General features: G+C 40.7%; 1 long non-coding RNA gene across 1 annotated transcript; it reads left to right on the forward strand.

Moving 5' to 3' along the window:
* The first annotated feature begins 83 nt into the window (after window positions 1-83).
* On the forward strand, window positions 84-26,987 carry LOC141980627 (uncharacterized). Its single transcript, XR_012637587.1, has 3 exons — window positions 84-345; window positions 4,772-4,979; window positions 25,445-26,987. It is a non-coding gene; the product is annotated as an uncharacterized LOC141980627 (long non-coding RNA).

Raw genomic sequence — 26,987 nt, forward strand, 5'->3', positions numbered from 1 at the left:
GGAGAGGCGGGGGAGGCTCCCGCTCGCTCGCTCCCTCCCTCCGCCGCCGCTGCTCGCGAGAAACTCCCCTCCCGCTCAGTGCCCGCCGCTGCTGGGCGGGCTGCCCGGCGCCATGCGTGCGCCCCGCACCCGAGCTGCCACACGGGGTGGGGGGAGTGCCTGCCTGCCTCGCTCGGCCCTAGCCGAGGCTCCCCTGCCGGTTCAGCTCCGCCTTGCCCTCTTCGGCAGCCGCTGGAAGCGCCTGGGGGCTTTGGGACCGGACAGCGGCTCTGCCTCCCGCCCGCGCGTGGCGCGGCCGTGAGTGTCAAGTGCGGGGCTCGCTCTGCAAAGTCTCCTTTCCTGCAGGTACAGCGCTTTCCCGCTTGGGTTGCATGAAGGCGGAGCGGGGGGGGGGGGGGGATCAACGCACCCTCACCCCACTGACAGCTGTTACTACTGCTGCTGTCAGTGACTGAGGGGGAGAAAAGTAAGAGAGGAGGCGTGCAGCAGCTGGGGAGAGCCCGGTTTAGCGGGCTTCCTCCGGGCTGGCGCGTAAGACAGCCCCCTCCCCATGGGAGGTCGCTGAGCTGCCTGCTAGAAGCGCCGTCAGTTGCTTCAGTGGCAGGAACCTCTCTACCATCCCCGGCCCAGCTCCCCGGCCGTGACTCAGCCTGTGTTTAACTAGTTTCTATATATATACACATATATGCAGGTGGAAGGAGAGGGAAGCCTCCCGGCTGATAAACACCCCCTGGCACAGGCAGATCCTGTGATGATAGGATGTGGTGTGTGTCAGATTACAGATCCTCCCCGCCACAGGATTTCTGGGATTATATGTGCGCGAATATATCCCCTGCATAAATATGGAACACGCACCATGTATTTCATTTAGATCTACTTCATAAAGAGTTGCTGAGTGCAGCTTTGAAGGGCAATAGTTGTATCATGCTAACCTAGGGGCTGATCCTAAGAAACACTTAAGAAGGTGAGTAATTTTACTCAGGTAAGTATTTTTATTTAAACCAATAGGATTTTGCTACTGAGTAAAATTGCTCACATATATAAACGTTGGATGGAACCCCTAAGGAACAAAAGACTGGAGTAGGAAGGCCCTGATCCTCAAAGGGGGTATTCAAGCTCCTAACTTAATATAAATACCTTAGAGGGCCTAAATCCTCAATTTAAGGAACGTACTTAAGTAGCTGCTTACATCCATCCTTATTCAGGACAGCACCTAAGCACGTGCTGAAATTTAGACATGTTCTTAAATCCCATTTTTACGACAGTTGGATTTAAGCATGTGCTTAAATGCTATCGTGAATAGGGATGCTTTCCAAACTCAGGGGCTAACATATTTCTAGGGATGGGCCCCTACCTGCAAAATTCAGGTGCAGATTTTGAACACACTGCCTCTGCTCCTCCCAACCCCCAAGAGTGTGTGTTATTTGGATCAGGCAGGTTGGTTCAGAACTTTGTCAACATAGGACCCATCTCCAAAAGTCAGCTCCAGTTCTGGATTTGTATTCCAGACACCCCTTTTCTCTTCTTCACTCTGCATTGTTCGGGCAACTGTCTCTGTATTTCGTAATCAAAGCTATTTAGGCCCAAATCCTGCAAAGAATTCCATATGTGTTAAACTTAATTGAGTGGCAGCTACTCACAGTACATAAAGTTAAGGATGTTTATAAGTCTTTATGGGATCAGGGCCGTATTTTCTATCCTGCAATAACGGATGCAAAAAGTAACTTTTTAAAAATTACTTACACTTTTAAAAATATACAAGTAGGGCAAATCTTTTATACAGAGGTCTGTGGAATGGGATATAATGGCCATTTTGCCTTCTGAAAGCATGGCTGGTCTGAATTTGTGCTAATCTACTACCTGCTTTTAGAACTGCTGTTATAGGGAGTATAAATAGTTACCTGCTATCATTCAAGCCAATCAGAATTTAGAAAAAGAAAAAAATAAAGGCTCTGTCTGGAATGATCAAAGCCCTAGTTTTTATTTTACAATGCAGTGTTACATACTGCAGTAGTACAAAATAGAATATAGAGTGAAATATGTACAAAAGTCACCTATGAATTGTGATTATATGTTCTAGTTGATCTGTCCTGAGTAAAATCTCAGTCCTAACTACAGTTCCTCCATATTAATTGCGCTATTATCCAGCCACCTGTTCGGCAGAAAAACAAAAATCCTTTTAGTGGCTGTAAATAGGTTTCATTATATGTTGACGGTATAAGTTTGAGGCATATAGTAGAAAACTGTTGCCCTGTGATTTGAAAAAAAGAACTGACACTGGGATAAAAAACCCAAAGCTGTAGGTTGAAAAATGTCAGTGCGTATATGTTTCATTAAACCCTTTAAAAATGGACACAAAAGAAGTGTCTGGGTGCTTTTAAGTGTTTTGTATGTGGGCTGTCAATAACAGGCATCAGAGAGAAACACCATCTTCTGTACTATTTTTTTCCTGACATGTTTTCTAAGTTTACATGTTTGTTCCTGTCAGCAGCTCAGGGAGACATTCAAGCAAAGTCCTGTTTTAAGGGTATAGTTAGTCTGAAATAGAACTGAATTTTTTTTGCTGTATTTTATAAGTTGCAAAGTTTTTTTTAAAATAAAATACTATTTATGCAACTTAGAGCAGGGAAGGAGCTAAAATTTTATTGGTGAACATTTTTGTGCAGGCTTCTCACAGAAGTAGCATGTTTGGTGTCTGAGACAGTTGGACTGTGTTTAGCAATCAATTCAACTATGCCAAATTTAGAGGGGAGTCTAAGGCAGTATAAGATGCCATAAGATATTCTAGTATTTTAGCATGTAGTTAGTGTCTTTATGTCTGAGATTTTCAAAATCAACTATGGAATTCTGTCACATAACTCAGGTTTGAAAATCTCAGGCCCCCTAAAACAGCCTGGGTCAATAGAAAAGGTGATGTGTAAAGGGTTAAGGACATGCCAGTAAGCAACTGTGGATCTAATTCCTTCTAAGAAAGGCTATATTAGTGTAAATGACAGGCAGAGTACAGGAAGAAGGTTTAAGTAGAAAGAGCTTAGCCTCCTTTAGATTCAGTTCTGACGTTGGTCCAGTAACTCATGCAGCACTCTAACGGTCTTCAGTCTCCCCTGAGATCCTCACAGATCTAATATGTTGAATGACATATGTTAAAGAGGTTCTGCTAGCAGCTTCTCTGATAAGCAGTTGAGGTGCCTGAATTATTCCATCATTCTAAAACCATACATTACCAGGTTAGCCATTTTCCATGTTCATAATTGTGGATCAGACACAGGTATTTTTAGCCAAACTCATAAATTGTTAATACCATCTGAAATTGGCAGATCTCTGGCCATGTGTATATTACAGCACCTTGATGTAGAATAACATGAGTCTACATAGATGCATACCCTACAGAAAGCTCTTTATTTTGCAAAGTCTTTGTTCTCTTATTCACAGTGGTAAGTGTATGAATGCATTTTGTACATAATGTCTTTGAAATTCACAGTCAGCTTGTCAGATGTCTCCGTGACTTTGCTGGAAAAGATATCAGATCATGTCTCGCTTCTGCAGCAAAATCCTAATAATGACTCTCAGTTGTTCAAAACTTCCCTTAGGCCATCAACATCTTGTATGCAATCACATTTTATGAGCTATAGGATGAGATTTCAGTTACTTATACAAACAAGAGAACACGTTGCACACCTTAACCAAATAAGTGTAGAGATGGTTCTCCCTAGACAACAAGTATGAGAAGAAACATGGATAAGCTTCAGATAATGCAGTTACCAATTCACTAGGTTATATTGTGTCCAGTGACTAGGGATCCCAATAAAGCTGGGGTATTTTTATGTTAAGGTTCCAGTGACACAAAATCAACACTCTGTATTCAAACTGGTGCTTTATAGTCTTAGCAGTAAGGCTCTGTAAATAAGCAACCTTACTGTATATCTTGCAGTTGGGTACAGTTTATTCATGGAACTGAACTTATCCAAACAGGGGATAAGAACATTATAACTTTCAGAAGACAAGTAGAACTTTTTCTACTTTGAGGCCTGAGTGATCAATGCTTCATTCACTTGTGTAGATAAAAGATTTACAAACAAATTTTGTCTGACCGCTGAACAAATCTGCAGGAGTGGCAGGGCTCAAGGACCCTCCCCCATTTGCCTCCTGTGCAGTGACTGGGGACAACTGCAGTCCCTGAACTCATATAAGTAAGGACTACAGGGCTAGCCAGCCCAAAGCGACCAGGGAGGAGGCATAGGTCCACCAATCCCTCCACTAGCTGAACCAGCCAGTCACAGAGGCAAGCACATACTGTACATTCGTAAGAGATAGGTATGCGAGGGGAAGTGCGAACAAGAGACTACGCTACTGGCAACTCCTGGTCCCTTGTGTTTAAGAGGTACAATAAAGCTCTTAACTGATAGAGAGTCTGCTAACATTTCTGTCATGAATAGTATGTACATTTGATTTATAATGTATTCTAATTGCAAATTTATTTTTGGCAAATGTATTTGTTATACCTATAGTTCATGAACTGAGAATCCCCCAACACCAACCTGCAGGTCTGGGTACCCTAGGAACTATACAGCTGCTGGGGATTCCCCCACAGGAGGGCTATCCCCAAAAGGGGAGATTTCTGTTTCGTTGGAGCTGCCAGAGTGGTGCAAAGGGAGTAGATTGGGGCAGAGGTACTGCCCCTATGCAGTCGTATTTTTTCACAAGACATTTTCAGTGACATTCCAGATCTAATATGTGATGCTGATAAATATACCTTCTGCTTTATTTTCAGGAGTTATTGCGAAGAAAAATATTGGAGGAAATCATTCCCACTAAAAATCCAAGCAGCCACAATGCTAGATTGTAACAGAAAATGTCTCTCGGCATCCACTTTAAATGTTAACCCCACGCACCCAAAGTCACAGTAATGACCAAATCCTGCCCGTGTGATTTATAGAAGTAATCCCATTTACTTCAGGGAAACCACATACTTGACTAAGGTGAGTGAGATTTGGCCCTAGGCAATATTTTGTTTTGTTGTTTTGAAATAGGGATGACTAGATGACTATGTACAACCACATCTTGGCTTAGCTTTTCTCTGCCACGTACAAAGTAACAAACAAAAGCGGAAAGAGCACTGTGTTGTGTTATGTTTTAGATAAATAGAGACCTATATGGTGACTAGTTCATAGTCATCATGGGACAGACAGGATTAGTAGGTACTGCTCTGTTCCCTCTCTCCTTTTCCCTTATTTTCTTTTTCTTGTGTCTTCCCTTTCTTTGAGTTTCTTCTGGAGTTGCAAGAAACTCTATTTAAAATGCTGTCTGAGTAGCCCTCACATTGGAGCATGTCTGAGAAGCCACGTATTGCCTATGTTACTGTATGGGCACACAGATCTGGTCACTGACCCTCTGCTGATGTCTTATGATCAGGTAGGACATTGAAATTGAAGCATCAGAAGTATCATCACATTGTACAGTTGACCTTAGTTCCTTTGCTTATTTCAGTCCTATTAAGCTAAAATGCCTTGCATTTTGCTCTTCTTAAAAGCCAAATCTCCTGGTCTGAAGTTTTTGGATGAAACACGCATCTACAGTATCATGTGAATCAAATAATACTTCAATTATCCAGTCTCTGACTGTCTGGTCATGGACTGGTGGCAGTCACATGGTTGTCCATGATTAACCTGGCTGCCCCAGATCAGTAATAACCCTGAAGAACTCTTAGATGCATGAAATAAAGCCAAGCAGTGTGGACATGGATACTCGGCTCTCTTAGCATATTGTTGTTGTTGTTATCCAAATCAGATTGTGAAAATAAGTTATTTCCTCCATATGTTGTGTTTCACATCTATACATGTTTATTCAGCCTCCCAAAATTGATTAGTCTCTCTTTCTATCATTCATTTATTTTTATTTATTTTTTCCCATTTAATTAGCTACCTAAGAAGATTAAACAAATATGTTTGTCGTCTAGTGGTGAGTTTTATTTAAAGCATATTTGGCTTGCTTACCATAAAGCTTATTTTAAACAAAGCATCTTAGATTTTTTTTCAACTGTGAGCCATTTGTTTTTACTTTTTGTTTACACAAGTTCAATAATAATGTTAGTTGCAGTGTGCCAAGCATAGATATAACATAATGCTGTTTGTTTCTCTCAGTGAATAATTACACTTAAACCTAGTTAATCATAATCAATTAGAAATAAGCAAGTTAGTCTTGGAGGACAGAGAGAGAAAAATTGTGGATATTTCATTCTGTTTTAGGAACACAGGAATTGTTATACCAGATTAGACTGGTGGTCCAGGTAGTGCAGCATTCTGTCTCAGACAGAACCCAGTATGAGATATTTCACAAGAAGGTGCAAGGAACCCCTACAGGTTTATATCCCTTATAAAATATTTTTTTTGTAATCCTTTTTTTTGTAACTGGATAATCTCATTATCTATATACATTTCTAATCCTTTTTCAAATGTATTCAACTCTTAGGCTGCCTGCTATCTTGTAACAATGTATTCCATAGATAAATGGTGTGTTATATTTTTTTTAAAAATAAGTATTTCTTTTTATCTGTTTTTAATTTACTGATTTTCAGTTTTATTGACTATCATATTTCTTTTGCTATTAAAGAGGGAAAATAAGAGCTTCTGATTTACCTTCTCTGTGCCATTCACTGTTTTGTACGCTTCCATCATCTTCCCTCTTATTCATCTCCCTACATTCAAAGAGTCCCAATCTTTTAAATCTCTTCCTGTATGGAAGCCTCTCCTACTCCTTAATCATCTTCATGGCCCATCTGAGCATCCCTTCTGTGTCTGTTACATCTGTTTTCACACCACATCTGGTCGTAAAAATTTATAGACTCCTACAATTATTGTAATAATGCCTTTTTATACAATTTGGTCTTCAGCTTCCATGCTTACCTAAATTTGTTTTACTTTAGTAATATTCATGTACAAGAGTTGTGGATTTGTAATTTATCAAAATGTCCCATTCATACAAAATAGCTTTAATCCTCTTTTGTTTTTAAAAGAAATAGTTACCAGAAATTTTAGAATAAAGGGAGATACTTCATTACAGCCTTAGAATGGATTTAGAGACAGATGATCTTTAAAATAATCAATAAACAACAGTTAAGTACCCAATTCTCTTGCAGCTCTTACTCAGGCAAATCTATTGACTTCAAGCGTTCCCTGTGTAAGGATTGTGGCTCAGTTCAGCAAAGTACTTAAGCACATGCTTAAGTTTATCCCTGTTCAGGACAATATGTAAGCATATGCTGAAATTTAGATATATGCTGAATAGGGGTGGACCTGAGCCTGTGCCTCTAGTGCTTTGGCTGAATTGGAACCTGCATGATCAGACCCTTATTTAAGACCCTAACAAAGAGGGGATTGTATACGTGTTTGCTTTCATATAAAGTGAATAATTCAAACCAGAAGAGGAAAGTCATTTAACATAGAATACTGGGGTCTTTCATGGCAGTCACATTGATCGTCTTAGGTGGTTTGAGGCATCTTCTGGAACACTTTTGTGAGAAGTATAGCAACCTGATGCTTCTCACAAGCTGATGAGCTAACCAGCATTTGCCATCTCTCAAAGAACAGGTGATGTGCACATTTTTAATGTCTTTAGATTGCACAATTACATAGTCCAGGATGTGCCACTGTTCTGACCTGGGTTGCATCCATGTTGTCTTATATTTGTTGGCCTTTTGGATGACTGTCTGGGTAATAGTGAGATTGAACTCGGCACACTTGGAGAGACGTAGTTGGCCATTGGAGTGTGACCTTCCAATGCCATGATAGCCTAGCAACCTGCTCCACCTGTCACCATTGGCTCCCACACAAGCATTAAAGTCTCCAAGGACAAAGAGTTTGTCCTGGTGTGGCACTTCATAAAATACCTCCTTGACTTCATCTGTATGAGTCTTTGTCACCCCATAGGCACTGATGATGGTTGCAATCTGGACTCTGGACAAGTGTATGCGGAGCACCGTAACTTGATCATTGACTCTGTTGGTGAGCAAGTCAAGCTTGCAGGCAGTGTCAGACTATATGATGAACCCTACTCCAGACTGTCTTGGCTCATCCTTGGCTCATCCTTGGTCTTGTCAAGCCAGTAGTAGGAGTGGCCTGCTCCCACCTCCTTAAGGTGGGACTCATCAGCAAGTCTGGTTTTACTGAGGGCAGCAACGTCTATGTTATACCTCATCAGTGTTTTGCCAATAAGGGCTGTTCTTCATTCCGGACTTCGGTCATGGTCAAGAAGAGTTCTGACATTCCATGACCCAAACGTCAGTCTGTGAATCTTTGTTTTATTTCGACCACTTAGTTGGATGACCAGCCAGGAGCAATAGCCTGACAGGTACAGAAAGGACAGGCTGTGATCAGGGTTCCTTTTCAGTCCCTTTCCCCCTCCCCGCCCGCGCCCCCCCCCCCCAATTGGGGAGAGCAACACTGCACCTAAAAAGGCCTGCTCTGTCACCTCAGGAGGATGTGGGCTCTATATCTGCTCTGGCCTGTGGAGAACAACCAACACCATAAGGCCCCCTGTGTGCAGAGTTGTGATGAAGGACTGCCAGCATCATCCTCTGCCTGTCCCTGACACCACCTCCCCATCTCCACAGGACTCTGGTAAATTGATTGGGTTAAATGAGTAGAATGAATTGGCTGAACGACCAGCATGATGAATGGATTTAAGCCTTTCCCACTCTTTTCCAAGTAGCTGTTGCTGCTGCTGCACTGGTGCAATGGATGCCACAAACATAGCAGCTAACATGGGCGCAGGATTTGTATTTGAAGTTGAAAATATTAGTAATCGGTTAAAAAAAAGTGTTATGTTTCCAGTGATAAATTTTATTAGCACATCATCAGCATTAAACAATAATATAGTATCAATTTATAAAATGTATAACTATGTAACTGACCATCACTAACAGATGTAGGGCCCTATCTTGACAGCTTTCTACACATGGGATCCTATTGACTTCACTGTGATTTTGCAAACAGAGGGTCCTAAGTCTGCTAGTGATGCTTGATTAAACATCAAATGATAAAATGTACAGCTAATACATTATATAGGTCCCACACCACATCATCAGGTATTCTATATATACCACTAATCTTATAGAATCACTATTTCAGAATCATTTTAAAGGGTTGGGTTTTTTTAAATGTACTGGTATCATTTTAGCATCCCTGTGCCTGTAATGACTGGCATCCTTGGTAGTACTATGTGTCCATCAATGTAAGTCTCACAGGGAGCAAAAAATTATAACTAGACAACTTTAGAAGCCTCTAGAAGTTACCTAAAATAGATTTTCTTTATTTAATAATGTTACAACTTTAAGGTCTGAGATCTCAGGACCAGTCAAGACTGGAAGCAAATGCTATATTTCCTGCTGGGAAACTGTTAATCTGCCCTCCTATTTCTAGCTCTGAGCTCAATAGGAGGGTCATTTTCAGAGACCCTCGATGAAATCCTGTTCCGGTGAAGTTAATGTCAAAACTCTCTTTGACTCCAATGGCAAAATTCTCATTGACTTCTAAGGGTCCAGAATTGAATTCCCTAAGTCTACAACATTCCTGATTAAATATCTGTACAATTTATAAATGGATTATATTATTTTAAAAGAGTAAAATGATGAAGATGATCTTACATACTAGAAGTGAAATAAATGACCGATCCAAATAGTCATATATAAATAATATTTAGATATCAGGAGATAAATAAATGCACAAATTTAGTGTATCAAAAATGACTATTTTTAAAGAAAGTTTAAGCCTTTTTGTTTTTTCACTCATTTGAATTCCTTTATTTCTTAGAGCAGAAAATAAATTAATTAACTACAGTTTGATCACAATTATCATATCTGAGATTCTGGAATTATGATTAGTAAATTACCTAGGTCTTTCTCATTTTCTTTAAAACTTAACTTTTGAGTGAGGGTTGGGGCAAATGAACCATTTTTGCAATTATGTAGGATTTTCACAAAATAAAATTTAATTGACAATGAAGGAAGCATGTTTCTAATTAACATAATATTGATTCAGCATATGGCATGCTGGCTTTGGTTTTCACATTTTATTAGGAAAATTGTCACTTTTCTCTTTAGTGCCACCTTGTGGGTCAACCAGTAATAAAAAAGCATGCAAGTCTCTCATGCTATCTTAGATCTGTGACATTTTCACAAAACATATAGCAGGCTCTCTGGAGTTCAGAAATTTCTGTATTTTACAAGGGGAAAAAAAAACAAGGTACACAAAAATATTTGCTATGTATTTATAATAGCTATGAAATAAAATGGAATGATTTCTCTGAGATTGGAAGTAATAGGATCTACATAAAAATCAGTGCTGATTTACAGGCTAATCATCAGACTTATCTTGGAAAATGTAAGTGGCAAGCTCCTACTTGTGTGAATCTTACCATAAGAAAAATGCTGCCGAATCTTCTTAATGCCATCACTTCTGCACCAGTCTACCCTGAGAAGTGCAGTTGGGTGTTTATAAATTTGGTCTAATCCTAGTTTCAGAAAATATATCAGATTAAGCACTGGAAGAAATTTACTTGTAAAAATCATGTTGAGATCATCTTTGAACTCAACTGATGGTAATTTAGCAAACATTTCTAAAAAAATCAAAAATTTAAAGTGCTAAAGGACATATGTATCATATATAAACTTCAAATCTAGACTTACCTTGGAGAATCACTGGAATGCTTTGCTCTGAAATACATACCTAATATTTTGGTTAGCATCAAACCTTAAAGAACTGAATATACTTGTCTCTGATATATTACTGTGGGGAGCTGAAGACAAGTAAAACTTTGTTCCGATCCCTTTGTTGTGAAAATCAGAGAGAATTTTTCAGATGTTTATAAATTTTAAGTAACCATTTATATTACTCTTGTTAATGCCAGCAGTTTAGTTTTGGAGTTCTGTTGCCAGGATCTAAATTTTGTATCTTGTAAACCACCAAACGAAATCATTTTTCTTAATATTTATTAAGCACACAAAGTAAAAGCAAGAGGGAAAATAATTAAAACTTAAAATGAAGCGTTACTTGTTTTTTTTAAAAGAGTGGTAGCCATGTTAGTCTGTATCAGCAAAATGAACAATGAGTACTTGTGGCACCTTAGAGACTAACAAATTTATTTGGGCATAAGCTTTCATGGACTAAAACCCACTTCATCGGATGCATGCAGTGGAAAATATAGTAGGAAGATATATATACACAGAGAACATGGAACAATGGGTGTTGCCATACCAACTATAACTAGACTAATCAATTAAGGTGGGCTATCATCAGCAGGAGGAAAAAACCTTTTGTAGTGATAATCAGGATGGCCCATTTCCAACATTTGACAAGAAGGTGAGAGTAACAGTAGGGGAAAAATTAGCATGGGGAAATAGTTTTTACTTTGTGTAATGACCCATCCACTCCCAGTCTTTATTCAAGCCTAATTTAATGGTGTCCAGTTTGAAAATTAATTCCACTTTTGCAGTTTCTCGTTGGAATCTGTTTTTGAAGTTTTTTTGTTGGAGTATTGCGACTTTTAGGTCTGTAATTGAGTGACCAGGGAGGCTGAAGTGTTCTCTGACTGGTTTTTGAATGTTATAATTCTTGACATCTGATTTGTGTCCATTTATTCTTTTGCGTATTCTTTTGGTCTTGTTATAGTTGGTGTGACAACACCCATTTTTTCATGTTCTCTGTGTATATATCTCTTCCTACTGTATTTTCCACTGCATGCATCTGCTGAAGTGGTTTTAGCCCACGAAAGCTTATGCTCAAATAAATTTGTTAGTTTGTAAGGCGCCACAAGTACTCCTCGTTCTTTTTGTTTTTTTAACTAACTCCTTTGTGTTCTCTCTCTTTGTATACAATCTTTTAAAGAGTGACATATATCTTCTTTGAAAATGTCTTAAACTGCATTAGCAGTTATTGCTGGAAAAGAGAGAGAGCCCATTTTAAAAGGTAACTCTTAGGTTTTGTTAAAGTTTGCATTTGTCCTGAGTACAGGATCACACAGAGGGGGAGAGGGGGAACCCAAGATAGGGGAAAGTGCAGCTTTTATGATTCTTACAGTTTAGTAGGCGCTGAATTTTCATTTTGCAGGTGGGTGCCCCACACCAGCTCTGCCCCCTCCCCCGAAACCTCTTCCCGCTCTCCACCTCTTCCTGCCCCCACTCCACCGAAACCTCCTCCTGTCAGCACCTCCCCCCCACCACTGGCTCCTTTCTGCCCCCTCCTGCCTTAAGGGCAGTGAGGGGAGGAGGGAGCAGAGAGGAGTGAGTGCGGGGGCAAGCCCCGATCAACAGCTGATCTGCAGGGTAGCTACTGAAGAGCTGCTGGAAGCTTAGGGCCAGCTGCTGAACAGCTGATTGGCAGCCAGCCCCAGGGCCACCGGAGCAGCAACCAAGGCCAGCCCTTTGGGTGCTGAGCAACCCCTATTTTTTCTCCGTGGGTGCTTTAGCCCCTGAGCACCCATGGAGTCGGCACCTATGGTTGGAACTGGAAGACTTGGGTAACAGCACACAAACCAAGGTAGAGAGGATGGTCTAGTGGAGAGGACACCTCTCTGGGCTACAAATCCCAGTTGAGCCACAGACTTACCTGTCTGATACAGGGAAAATCACTCTATCTACCCTGTACCTCTGTTCCTCACCTGTTAAAAGGGGACTGCACTTCCTTTCTAACAGGAATCTTGGGGGAATAAAATCCATTAATAATTGTGAGATATTCAGATACTATAATGATTAGGACCAGCACTTGAGTCATGCCAGAAGGAAGTTCTGGAAGTTTTTAGGGAGCCAGAACAGCATTCTGGTACCTCTGCTAATTCTACCCACTTCCCAGCCTCCGTGTGTGGGGCCCTCACGCTAGTGTCCAGTGAGGGGAGCCAGTCCTGGGCCAGGCGGCCCCTTTCCCTTCCCAGCTGTAGGGTGTCCTCCAAGCCAACAGGTGCCAGTGCTGGTCCTGAGCATGGGGCATTTGATAGTGGTTCAATGTGGAGGTAGCCCAGGATAATGCAGCTGGGACCAGGCCCAGGATAATGCATGAGGGCTGGAGTTGCAGAGCATCTGGAGTGGAGCCAGAGGCTAGCGATGTCAGGAGCTGGGAAGCAGAGCTGGGCAGACAGTAGAGCCCACCCCAATCACCAGGTAAAAGTAGGGGGGATGTGTGGACAGGATGGGCTTTGTGGGAGCTTTCCTGCTCCCCTGGACTTCTGCCAACTCCCCCACTGCCCCATCTTCCTCCCAACTCCCCTCTGCTCCCTCTCAGGGCTTCCCACTGCCCTCCCCGAGTATGCACTTCAATCCCCCCATTCAGAGCAATTTTACACCACCTTTGGTGTTTTGGCACTTCTTATTTTAGGACACAAGGACTGATTAGGACCATGTAAATACTGTACTGAGGGGATATAACTAGCCACTCCAAGCATTAGTAAGAATTGTTTTGAGCTTGCCAAACTGATCATAGCAAAGTGTTGCAAGGTTAAGCTTGTGCTGACTAGACAGAAGGCAAAAGGAGAAATAAGGGAGAAGTAGGTGGAATAAGATCGGGATGAAAAGTGAAACACAAGGAGGAATATAGCAGGAACCATAGATTCACATCTCATTCATTGCTCCGGACACAGGCATAAAGATACAGATATCTTGTCTTCCCCTCCTTCTCTGGTCAGAACATCTATGAAGTTCAGGTTGTGAAACGTTTCAACTTTATTGTAATTTAATCATATTATGTTATATATAAAAATGACAAAATGAAAATGAACCATTTTGTCTTATTGAAAGAAATATTTCAATAATTACATGCTGATGTTGATGAAATCAAAACTTTCCAATTAAATATTTCAATTTCGTAGAATTAGCATTTTCTGATGGAAAACTGTTCCATCAGAAATGTTTTGACAGTTCTAATTATGATTCAATCTTTAATTACATAAATACATACTGTTTTTTCACAGGGCTCATTCCTCATTCAGTGTACAAGATGGACAGCGCTCACTCAATGAGCAGCAATTTGAGATTTTGTTTATCCCCATTGTTCAATGGGTGGCCCCATGGGCTATTTAATGCGTACCGTTCAAACTCTGCTCTGAAGACAGAATTAGAGATTTCCCAGTGGACTGTTATATGGTGTTCACTGTTATAGTATCTGAGTGCTTCACAAGCATTAGTTAAATTATCTTCATTACACATCTATGAGGAGAAGGGATGGTATTGTCCTGCATATGGAGAACTGAGGCACAGAGAAATTACGGTCAAAATGTACACAATTTTGGGTGCCAAATTTGAGATACTTTAGGCTCTGATTTTTGAGAGTACTTAAAATTATAAAGCAGTTTATGTTCAAAGCACAGCTGCCATTGACTTCAATTGCAATTGGGAGTGCTAAGCCCTTCTACAAATCAAGCCCCAGGTCTCAAGCTGGCCCCTGGATGTTAGTGGCCATCTGATTTTCCCAGCATTACATAGGTACTTTGTGTCAAACGCAGAAATAGAATCCAATTCCCCAAGGTGGCATTCAACTTCCTTAGCCATGAGACCGTCCTCTCTCTTTCTGCAGTCCCCTGCCTCATTCACAACACACCTTCCAAAGTCTGCAACAAATGAGCCAAGGGTCCTTCAGAAAACAACCCCCTTTACTACACAACCCTGATTCATCCTTAGAGCAGTTCCATCCTATGCGCTGAATGAAGCAAGGGTCCTGGGGAAAAAATAATATGTGATCATGTAATTAAAGACTGTATCATAATTAGAGCTGGTGGAAAATTTTCCAACAGAACAGTTTTCTGTGGGAAAATGCTGATTCAACAGAATCAGAACATCCCACCACAAGAAAATGTTGATTCCATCAAAACATCTGATAGCAGGCAGGCTGGCAGGCCTGGTTTCCTGCCAGCCTGTCTACTTCCCAGCTGCCCACCTAGTATGCTCCTCAAGCTCCCTCTCTTCTTGGGTAGTTGGCTCCCCAAATAGCTGGCCTCCCCGGCTGCCCATCTAACAGGCAGGCAGGTGAATGGGTTGGCCATCCAGTAGCATAGCTAGGGGGAAAGCGGGGCAGCAGCCGCTCCCCCACCCAGCAGAAGTGGCACCTTTTTAATTTTTACTCACCTGGCGGCGTTCCGGGTCTTCAGCGGCAGGTCAGGGGGAACGGAGATAAAAGAAGGCACCGCTCCCTGGTACTCACCCGGCAGCGCTCCGGGTCTTCAGCAGCACTTCGGCGTCGGGTCCTTCACTCGCTCCGGTCTTCGGCAGCATTGCGGTGGTGGTGTCAGGGGAGGGTCCTTCAGTGCCTATCTCCACTCCCCCTGTTTTTTCCACCTGGCTACGCCACTGTGGCCATCTCCCTGCGTGGCTGGGTCTCCAGGGTGCCAGCCATCCAGGTTGCATGTCTGTACAGATGGCCCGCAACCTGGACTGCCCAGCTGACTTTTCATTCTGATTTGGAATTAAGTTTGTTTTGGAAATGCTAAATTTTCCACAGCACAGAAATTCCCGTTCCCGCTTAGTGCTAGTCAAAAGGCATGTGCACAAGGGAGCCAATTTCAGTTTGCACAGGCAACCATAATTCTGGCATTTCCCAACCTGAATGCTGGACTTTGCAACTTTAATGTTCTTTATTCATAGGGTATTGTGGGTGCATAATGACAGGTTTCAGAGTGGTAGCCGTGTTAGTCTGTATCAGCAAAAACAAGGGAGTCCTTGTGGCACCTTAGAGACTAACAAATTTATTTGGGCATAAGCTTTCGTGGGCTAAAACCCACTTCATCAGATGTATGGAGTGGAAAATACAGTAGCAGGTATATATACACAGTACATGAAAAGATGGGAGTTGCCTTACCAAGTGGGGGGTCAGTGCCAGGGCCAGCTCTAGGATTTTTGCCGCCCCAAGCAAAAAAATTTTGGCCACCCCCGCTTTTTTTTTTTTTTTTTTGCCCCCCCACTCCGCCCCCAGCTCTGCCCCAACTCCGCCCCTTCCCAACCCCTTCCCCAAATCCCCGGCCCCGCCTCCTCCCCCTATTGCTTCCTGAGGCTACCCCCCGCAACCCCCTGCCCTAGCTCACCTCTGCTCCGCCTGCTCCCCTGAACACGCTGCCGCTCCGCTTCTCCCCCCTTCCTCTCAGGAAAGGGAGAGGCAGCGTGTTCAGGGGAGAAGGCGGAGCAGAGGTGAGCAAGGGGGGAGGGAGGGCAGGAAGTAACGGGGGGGGTAGAGGAACCACTCCCCGCCCCAGCTCACCTCCACTCCACCACTGCCGCCTCCCCCAATTGCACCGCAAGCCTGGAAGGGAGGGAGGAGAAGCGGAGCGGAGGCGGCGTGCTCAGGGGAGCAGGCGGAGGCAAGCTGGGGCGGCAGGGGCACATTTCTAGGGGCAGCATGGCCGGCGCCAGAATGCCGCCCCTAGAAATGTGCTGCTCTAACACCTGCTTGTTTTGCTGGTGCCTAGAGCTGGCCCTGGTCAGTGCTAACGAGACAATTCAATTAACAGTAGAATATCAAGGAAGAAAAAAATCACTTTTATAGTGGTAATGAGGGTGGCCCATTTCAAACAGACAAACAGTGCATAATGTCCTAGGTTCTAAAAAAAGCAAACTGAAAATAACAGAAATCCCATCATATAGCATCATATTGCCACCCACATGGGTTGTCAGCAACACTGGAACCTTTAGATCCACAGTACAGACCTATGATACTTGATCTAACTGCATAACCGATAACAGTAGAAGGGTGCCATCCCATTGACCAGCACCAAACAGACATGAGATACATCCTCCAACAGAGGAATGGTGAGATTCAGGAATATTGGGATTCTTTCCTGGTTCTGGAAGGGAGTGTGCGCTGTTTGGGAAATACCCTTCTGCCCCTGCTCTCCTGAAGCCTGACCCTTTCTACCCCATCCACTCCAGCTTGTCCTTGTTCCAATCCTCTCCCCACCAGTTTCTCATCTGAATCCTTCTCCACTCCTCAGACTTCTCATCCCAGTCACAGTCTCCTTGCCCAGACAGTCCTAGTCTCCCCTGTTGGCTCTATCTCCAAGTCCCAGTCTCCACCCCCCAGGTCCTCATCCAATTTCAGTCTCTCCCATCCCCCATTGTCAGCCTGTCCCCCACCCCTGTTTAGGCTCCCACAGCTCCTAATCTCCTTGCCCTGCCAGTCCTAGTCTCTCTCCCAGGTCCCAGTGCAAGCTCTTTCTCCAGCCAGTTCCAGTCTCCTCCTGCAGCTCTAAGTCCAAATCCATCCCCAACTCTATCAGACACCATGCCCCAATCTACTCTTTCCTCTGCCCCACCTCTACCCACCCCAGGTGCAGCTGTTGTCCCCTCTGCATATGAATCAGGCTGTTTTCTCCTCCATAGTGCCTTGGAGTCAGCAGGGTAGGCACTGTAAGTACAGGAAAGACAGGCTTCCTGATCTCAGTTCATGTGTCTGGTACCACAGTGGCCCTCAGCAGTGTGGGCAACAATTGTAGGGAAATTCCTGCTCGGGCCCTGCAGCCCTGGCATGGAGCAGGCTCACGGCAGACAGAAATTTCAAAAAATGTAGCTGCCATACTCTAACAAGTCTCTGCTTAGTATGTGTGAACTGACATTTATCAAAGGCATGTAACTTGGCCAAATTTGGAAGTTTCACCAAGTTCCCCACACACAGCAAAAGGTACGTCCTTGACTCTAGGAGGTGCAGCAGATTCTTCGTAAAATAGAGGTAAGATTTTTTTTAAACAAAGTCAAATTAATGTATTTTTCACTAATCTTCTTCTGAGAAATGGCTGAACCATTTTTGCTGAAACTTAAAAATAAACATAAAAAATAAAATCAGCCTCAGGTAGATACCTGGCGTGGAAAATTTCAGGGTGAATGGTGAAAATTTGGCAAAGTTATAAGCAACTGTGTATAATAACAATAAATAGCAATATATAATAATGCCATCCTGAATGAGCAGTCAGACTTGAACTCCCCTTAAAACTGAAGTTGAAGGTCATGACAAGACATTTATAGGGTAGTTCTTCCAAGATTTGCAGTAAGATCTCAGGTTTGACCTATGACCCATCAAAAGGTTCTAATGATCTGCATACAGGTAAAATGCAACCACTCAACCGTACTTTTTTTTTTTAGGTTTGCTGGAATGCATTGCAGTAATAGACAGATTATACATAGGCAGAACATGCCTCTCAGTTTTAAGCCACTCTCACAATTAACCTTCTCAAAAATTACATTTAAGGCTGAAAGATCAAGTGCAAAGTCTCATCCCAATGGACAATTTTTGTTGGATTCATCTAGGAATTGAAGGTTGTGTCATGTGCCACTGCAAAGATAATTTTTCCTAGATTATAAATAATGTCTGGAATTTGACTCTGCTGCCACAAGGAAATAATGATTTTTCGACAGGTAATAAACTGACACTAGAGATTGTTGTTTTTTTGGTAACCTTGCAAAAACTTCATTGTTTTATAAAGAGTGACATCAAATAGCAGAACTTAATTAATAGCAAACATGTATTTACACTGAGTATACCTATTACCCTTCAGAGGGATAGCATCTTTAGTATTCTTTGTAATATCTTAAGTTAAGGTGTAACAAACAAAGGATCATTGTAGATGAACTAATGTAAAAATCTGTAAACTCAATAAGCAATGGCTATTCATGTTCTCTTTTGTCTTCCAGGCAGAAAATCAAAGCTATTTAAACTAAAGGATGTGTTTAAAATCAATGTATGTTGATAAGGTGCACACATTAACAGTAATGTTTGCAAACACTCTCTAACTTACGTACACAATCTTTTCTTTTGGGATATATAGTCACATTAGCTGGAACCATAGAAGACTAAGGTTTTTTTCTTTTTCTTTAATTTGCTATTAATTTTTTAATGCTTAAAAGTTGAAAGTCTAGTGCAGGCTCTAGGCAGTCAGATACTACAATGGTAAGGGCATTAAAACTACTCAGATAGGTAGTGTAGGAAGTGATTGACTAAATCTGTGTATTTAATATGCAAACTAAACAAGAAGTTCAGTATTATGTAAGGAAGTCAAAAAAAAAACTGGGATTTTTTTAACTTCCATTCAGATCTGTAATTGTGCCCTTTTTTATACAGAATATGGGCTGTCAGGCTGGGGTTTTCAAGGCCAACAGAGTTTTAGCTACAAAACTTCCACTCATTTCAGTTGGGTTTTTGTGGCTAAATCTCCTATTTGACTTTGAAAATCTCAGCCTCAGTATTTATCTCATTTACTTGTTGTTTATGCCTTATCAAGTTACAAAAATCCCCAGACCATGACTCGTAACCAGTTCCACTCTGCAGAGACCACACATTCTTTCACAGAAGAGCAGTTCTCCCCAGACCATTCTATCCAAGGTATCCTGGAAGAGATTAATGTAAAATGGGATGGCTTTCCACACACCAATAAGACATTGGTTTAGAAAGTAGTATCTTAAATATTTTGAGTCTCTGGCCTGAAGAGTCACTTTGATAGAATCATAACAAAGAAGATGTATACAGAGCAAGATTCCTGACTCAACGAATACTGAAAACTCCGTTGGCTACTAACAATACAGTATGCAATAATAGAACAGAAACAAAGGACATTAGACTGCTGCAACTCCCCACAACAGTAGGACTCCATCAGTGTTTTTGGAAGGCTGAGATCTAGATGTTGAAAAGCTGAATGTGTCAGACAACCCTATTTACATAAAGGGCTGATTGTGCATTTTTTACATGGGCAAAAGTACTATCAACTTCAACGAAAATTTTGCCAGAATAGGAACCATTAGATTGGGTTTAGAAAAAGCCTATACTATATAACCAGAAGATTTCACTCCAAGAAAAAGATTTATTTATCCACAGTCTTCTGCAGGCACACATTACTATAATATCTGAGATAAAGTATTTTCTAAGTGGAATTTAAGAGAAATGAAGTGGATTCTGATGTCATCAAGAAAACTTTAAGGATTTTGCTTCTGAGAAAACCAAGAATGTTCTGTCTTTTTCCCACCTGAGCTCAGGTAGGCAAGCCAAGCACTTTTAAAAATGGGGTTTGACAGAAAAGTTGAATCAGCCATACTCTTCTTGGCTAAACTCCTAATGAGGTATAGAAAAAAAAAGGGACATTCCTGTTTTGAATCCAGGTGAGCCAAAAGACTCCTTTAGAGAAAATAAGAGGGGATGTTCAATAAGCATGAAAACATGAATCGTTAGTGTCAGACATTTATATGCCAAAGAGAGACACAGTGGGAATGTGACAGCCTCAAACAATGCCATGTCTAATGCAAGCCACAAAGGTTGTGGTTTATTGTATTATCTTCTTTTAGTGCACACCAAGTCTTCAGACAAACTTAATAGTTCTAATCTAACAAGTGTTTTATCCCATGAAGATTATGGAAAATAGATTCTTATTCAATAGAAATTCAATAAGGAACTAATAAGAAAAAAGAAAAGGAGTACTTGTGGCACCTTAGAGACTAACCAGTTTATTTGAGCATGAGCTTTCGTGAGCTACAGCTCACTTCATCGGATGCATAGCATGTTTCCACGATATGCTATGCATCCGATGAAGTGAGCTGTAGCTCACGAAAGCTCATGCTCAAATAAACTGGTTAGTCTCTAAGGTGCCACAAGTACTCCTTTTCTTTTTTCTTTTTACGAATACAGACTAACACGGCTGTTACTCTGAAACCTGTCATTAAATAAGGAACTAATGTAAAAGCTATTTTCAGAGCCAGAATATCACCAATAAAATGAAAACCAAATATTCCCTTTTAATAAGATTTGGACAACAGAAAATATGCATCTACAGTATTTGGATAGAATAAGATTTGCAGGTTATACAAAGGTTTCAGAGTAGCAGCCTTGTTATACAAAAATATTCTTCTCTTGTTTACAACATTGGTTGGAAATTTGCTTGCTATGTATTGGTGTGTATCCATCGAAGGCCAAATAACATTCAAAGTCAATTGGAGTTCAGCCATTGACTTCAACTGCAGCAAAATCAGTCAGAGAGGAAAAAAAAGTTTTTTCTCTCTCCTTCTTGCTTTCAAATGTTTTGTAAATACCTACTACATAGAACTGCATTGACTGTTTCAATTCATTTCAGAAGATGATAGCAGAAAAACTGTATGGAAAGTAGGCAAGGTGGGTGAGGTAATCTCTTTTATTGGACCAACTTCTGTAGGTGAAAGACACATGCTTTCAAGCTCCACAGAGCTCTTTTAATACAGTCTAAAGTGAAAATAAAATACCAATTAAGTCTTACTTCACAAACTAGAAATGATTACTGTTATGTGACATTCTATCAATTCTCCATGGGCAAAGCAAATGTTATTAAGTGGTAATAATAGAAATGCACAAGAAACTGCAATTGCAAATAAACTATGTCATGCTTTTGTAGTGCTTTATTGAAATGAAATTCCTATAGTAACAAAATTCCCTGCATATTATGTTAGTGAGCATAACAATAATTTTATTTAATATTCAAATCCAATTAATGTATTTCTGACTATGTGTACATAAAAATGAATTTTCTTTGGGTAGGAACTCTGTCTTCATTTGTGTTTGTAAAGCATGTAACACAAAGGGGCCCCAATCCTGACAGAGGCCTCTGGAAGTTATTATAATTTAATAATAGGGAGAAAAAAATTCCAAAACATATTATTAGTAAACATGCTAAACCCACAAAAAAAAAAAACCACACAGAAATTGGGCTTGTTTTTGACTTAATTGGCTTGGGCTTGTGAATTGCTTGTTGGCTAGTTTTTGGCTTGTAGCTTGTTTGACTTGTAGCTTGCTACAGCTTGTTCGGTTGTTTGTTTTTTTTCCATTGGCTCCCAGCAAGCAGGGGCAAGGGAGGGCAAGCAGGGGCAAGAGGGGGAGAGAGTCAAGGGTACACAGTGGGCCCACCATAGTCCCAGACTGCATACCAGGGGGATCTAGTCACAGAGTGTTGGGGTTCTTAGGGATTCGCTTGTTTTGAAATAGGATTAGCTTGATTTTTGTCTTATTGTGAAAGTCAGGGTGCTTATTTACCATGTGAAAGTTGGCAACTGTGATCATTAGTACCATTCATTTCCCCCTTCAATAATGTAAGTGCCTCTTTTCTCATTCCTTTGCATGTGGTTCTTAATGTGTTTTGCTGTATCTCTGAATGGATTATCCTGTTCCATTAATTTTGTAATTTTATCTGTCAAAGATACACTCTGCTTTTGTTAACTTTTTAATAAGACATTCTGTAAGAAAACACTGGAAATTTGCTTCCGGGGAATGCTGAAATAGATGCTTGTCAAGTATATTGTATGAAAACGTTTGTTTGTTTCTTACTCTAAATTGGCAAGATTAAAATATTACAAATTAGAACACACTTTATATCTTGCATTTCCAAAGCTGCCAGTGAGGAGATCTTATTGGCTGAAATGTATGTAACTGTTATAGTTATTCAGAATAAATTCTCTGTCAGTTATCTCTTAAGTCAAATGCTATGTGTTGACCACTGAAAAGAATTTGACAGGACAAGGGCTTTTCTCCAACAGAATTAAGCCTCTTACTTTCTGTTAATAGTACTAGCTAAAGAATAATTCAGTGCACTGCTGGAAGCTGATGCTACCAATGACCAATCCAAAGGCAGATTGGACAGGAGTACTTGATATTTAGCCTAATTCCAAAAGACAGCATGTACCCTAATGTACAGGTTTCTCATCAATGATGTTCAATTAGCTGTTGGCATCTTAGAATTTCTGCCAAACGTTGGTTATTCTTTGGCAAAGACCAGTTTTGTTGAAAGTAATGATTAACTAGGATCCTTCTCTGTATTTGGAAGTTAGAAAAAGGCACATTGTACCATACAGATGAAACTGACAAGTAAAAAAGCATATAATGTCAGAAGTATGGGCTGAGTAAGAGTGAATATGTCAGGGGATAGGTAACATGATAAAAAGCCTTCTCTCTCTAGTTGGTTGGTTCAAAACTTGCCCAGATTGTTACTGTTTAATGGCTGGTAGTGTCCCATTTGAAAGGAGTTTGGTGAGCTCAGTCTAATTCCAGGAGGACAATAAACTGATAATACAATTGGCTAGATGGCAGTCACAGCAGAGAGGCTGCAGTCATCAAGGCTGAACTAGCTTTGTACCTCTACAGATGGTCCTTGCAGGTCAAGGATGAGGCATGTTAGCAGGGCAGTGTGAAACTTGATTGTTTACTGCTTATACAGTTGCTGACTACGTTGTACCCATTCTATGCGTAGTTCAGTCTCCAAGGTTGTTAATCTCCTACTTTTTGCAAGCACTAACTTCAAACTAAAATTCAAATTAAATCAATGGAATTAGACCAGGGATTAATCTGGATGACTATTTGATCTGAGTATAGTGAGTGAAGCAGAAAACTGTCTACAGCATGACTAACTCCCAGTGCAGGTCTTCTGAAAAGGAACACCACCATGCTGAGCATTATACTGCTCTCATGCAAATTAGACATCCATAGAAGTTTTGCATTTGTGGGAGAAAAACTGACAAATCATGACAAATTTGCTTTACTTTCAGGGACTCAGCTACAAGCCAGAAGAAAGATATGGTAAACATTTTCTCCTGTTTTACAGGGGTATTTTCCGGGACAAAAAAACCCATGCAACTATATTGGCACCCTTTACAAAATATGGTACACTGATATAAATCTCAACATTCAAGTCAATTCCAATATTATCAAGAATTTTGTAACACCCACCATCACCTACTATTTTTGGTAACTAAAATAGTGAGAGCAGAGTAGTGGAGGAAGATAGGAACAATTGCCATTTATTTTGTTCATTCTTAATTGAATACTTTCTATTGTTTTTTCTTTCAAATGAGTCTTTTATGATCCAGAGATATGATAAGCTACGCTTGAAACTTCAAGCCATCGAGCTAGATAGATCATTTTTTCCCTTGATAATATATATTACATAAGTAATATCTCTCAGAGTAATAGGCAGCTCTCTGTTTCTTTACCATGTTAAAGAATGATACACATTTTCAATTTATCTATCGGGAATGTTAGAAAATGACAGCTATATTTGTTTTTCACCATGTAAAGTGAATGCTAATGGCTCACCAGCTGATTTATTTCTTTCTTCTCTATCCACACAGATCTTGCTGTGCTATTTTAGTTAAAAAATATTGGTATGGAAGAACCAGCTGTTTTAGCGCCAGAAAACAGTACCTTACCATAAATGAGCACTTTGTCTCAAAAAATTTAAAAAATAAATAAAACATCTGAGCTAAAGTACGAAGTCTGAGAAGACAAAATGTCCATACTAAAGGGCTCAGTCACACCTGGGGAAATGATGAGCTATATCATACATATCTCTTGGAGCAGTGCCACACGCTGTGGCAATGGCTATTTTACATAGTTTTCTAGATTATGAAGAGTATGCTATGGAAAAAAATTGTGTGTGGCTTGAAATTTTCCGTGATTAGTTATTGTTTTTTGTAATGAAAAATTTCAACCAAAATGCTCTCAGAGGCATTTTCTAATACAGGGGCAGAAGCACGGGGAGTTTTGATGGAAATTTTTCAACTAGTTCTACTAACAAACAATCTGTGACACAGGAAAAGGGATATGATAAAGGTGTGGAGGTGGGTGGCAATTGCTTCCCAATACTTTGTTCTTGTATAACAGTCACCTTCTGTATCAGGAGTTACTTCGCCACAAGACCAGAAGCAACTTCCCTTATAAGCTGTTATTTCATATGAAGATCTGATGCCAGGAAATGTAAAGTAACTGCCTCTTTAGGTTCATTACACCTGCAGACTTGACAATGTGTCCCTTCTGGCCTAGTGGCAAAGAGAATTTTGTAAATTTACATTTGAGAGACTGGGTTGGCAGTTATATGTTACAGTTTAGGTTGATAGTATTTGCTAACCAAATGCTAGGGAAAAGCCTCCATGTTTACCAGTTAGCACTAAACAAAAGAGAGAAACTCTAATTTAAACAAAGCACTTAACAGATATACAAAATGGGAGGCTGGTGAGTGGTGCAGACTACCCTATGCCAGCAGAGCTTTTTTTACTCTTCCCCCCACCCAGCACAAGACATTTTAGCTCCAAGATGGGGAAAAGGCTCAAATCTTACTACTATGAATATGATATTTTATGCACAAAGTAGTAAGGTCTGAGATTTCTCAAATGTACAGTCTCAAGCTCAAAGCTGATTCTCAACTAAATTATAATAATTTCTATCCTTATAGTTGAGGTACAAGAGATTGGGCTGAAAGTGTGAACTCAGTGCAATATTCTACTCTGTTTGAATGGTGCTATGTCATCTGACAACATAAAGGAACCTGCACTATAATTTACATTATTACAAGTAAAATATCTTCTACAAAATATACCAGTCACCATACGCATCTTACGTCATTCTTTAAAGTATGGTTCTGCTCAAAAAAGTGACTTTCTAGAACTGGTATCATGAGGTTTCATGTTTCTTTTGCTGATTTCCAGATAAAATCTGATCAGATTGCAAAGAAAACCCATCTTTTTCTGACAGTCACTCCTGCAAACTCAACCTGAGATCTGAAAGCCAAGCTGGGTTCTTCCTGGCATATGCATCACCAACAACAAGGACGCTGCAATCTTAACTTAGACAACAATTCTGTTGATTATGTAAAAAATAGAATGGAATCTAGATTGCTCTCGCCTAGAACTGATAGAAGTAAACAGTAGCAAACATTTGTGTTAGTCATTGGTCATCAGATATTACTGAATACACATGGGAAGAGAGGACTATCTAGCAGAGTTAGTCAAAAGTAAGAATTTCTATTCCATGGGAAATTCTGAAAGAAAATTTCATTCCTTTTCCGAACGAAAAACAAGTTTTAAATTTTCTCACTAAAAGGAAAAGAGAAAGAATTTGTGTAGATATATTTTAAACATTTTGTTTTGAAAATTTAATAATGAGATTGACTGTGGGAGCCCAAGTTCGGAAGCTCCCAGCTCAGCCATGGCTCCTAGGGCTTCTAAGCACCCCATGGAACTGGAAGCCTGGAATCCCTGGAAGCCATGGAAGCTGGAAAAAGACTCCGTGTTTGGGATCCAGGGCTCAAAGGTTCTCAATTCTGTGGTAGGGAGCAGATCCCTGCATAGAGCCAGGGTCCCACAGCTTCCAGCTCTTCAGCAGGGAGCTTTGAAGCCCTCAGGTCCCCGATTTTGAGGTAGTCAGTATGGCAAGGTGCCCTGAAGTCACAGACGCTTGAAGCCCAGAGTCCCTGTGTGACGTTGTCTAATTAAAATATAATCATGCAAATCATTATTGCTACCACTGTTATATAATTGCAACGAATCTTATACGAAGTGTAACACATGGCCGGAAAGGGTTAAGCAGCTTGCAGGCTAAATAACCCAGAGCCCACCTTTAAAGTCATGTTAGAAAGGTATGCAAATGGTAATTAGGGCCATTCAGTGCTAGATAGGCTAGAACTGCAAATGCAAATTTATATTGTTAGAAGTGATACTAATTGGGTGTGTTTACTTATAGATGCTAGCCATGTAAACAGACAGTTCCTGTCTGTCACTGTTGCTGTTGATTCAGAGATCAAAAGGGAATATTAACATTTAGATGAATCTTGGGTGCAATAATGTCATTGTCTATGTGTCTCTATAAAGTTTGTGATTAACTGCTTAATGGATAAATTATCATAAGGTAATTCATGTAGTTAATTAGCGGTGATGATTGGAAACAGAAGGTTACATCAAAAGCCTATTGTTTACCCAGGACTGTATGGTCAAGTGGATGCTAGAAAACTATATGAAAGACCCTTGGGTCTCAATGCTTTTTTCTCAGATCTGCTTGATTCTTCAATGCAGGGGAAGCTTAAGCCTCAAGATTGAGATTCCAGTGCTGACTGGACTGCCCTGAATATAAACATTGGACTATAACCTATGGACCAATTCTGAAATAACTTTTTGCAACTACAAAGCTCACCATCTCTGCTATGAATCTGAACCTCAAGAATTATACTCTTGTCTATTTGTATACTGATCTGTT

Source organism: Natator depressus, chromosome 1 (genome assembly GCF_965152275.1).
Source record: "Natator depressus isolate rNatDep1 chromosome 1, rNatDep2.hap1, whole genome shotgun sequence".
Taxonomy (NCBI): domain Eukaryota; kingdom Metazoa; phylum Chordata; order Testudines; family Cheloniidae; genus Natator; species Natator depressus.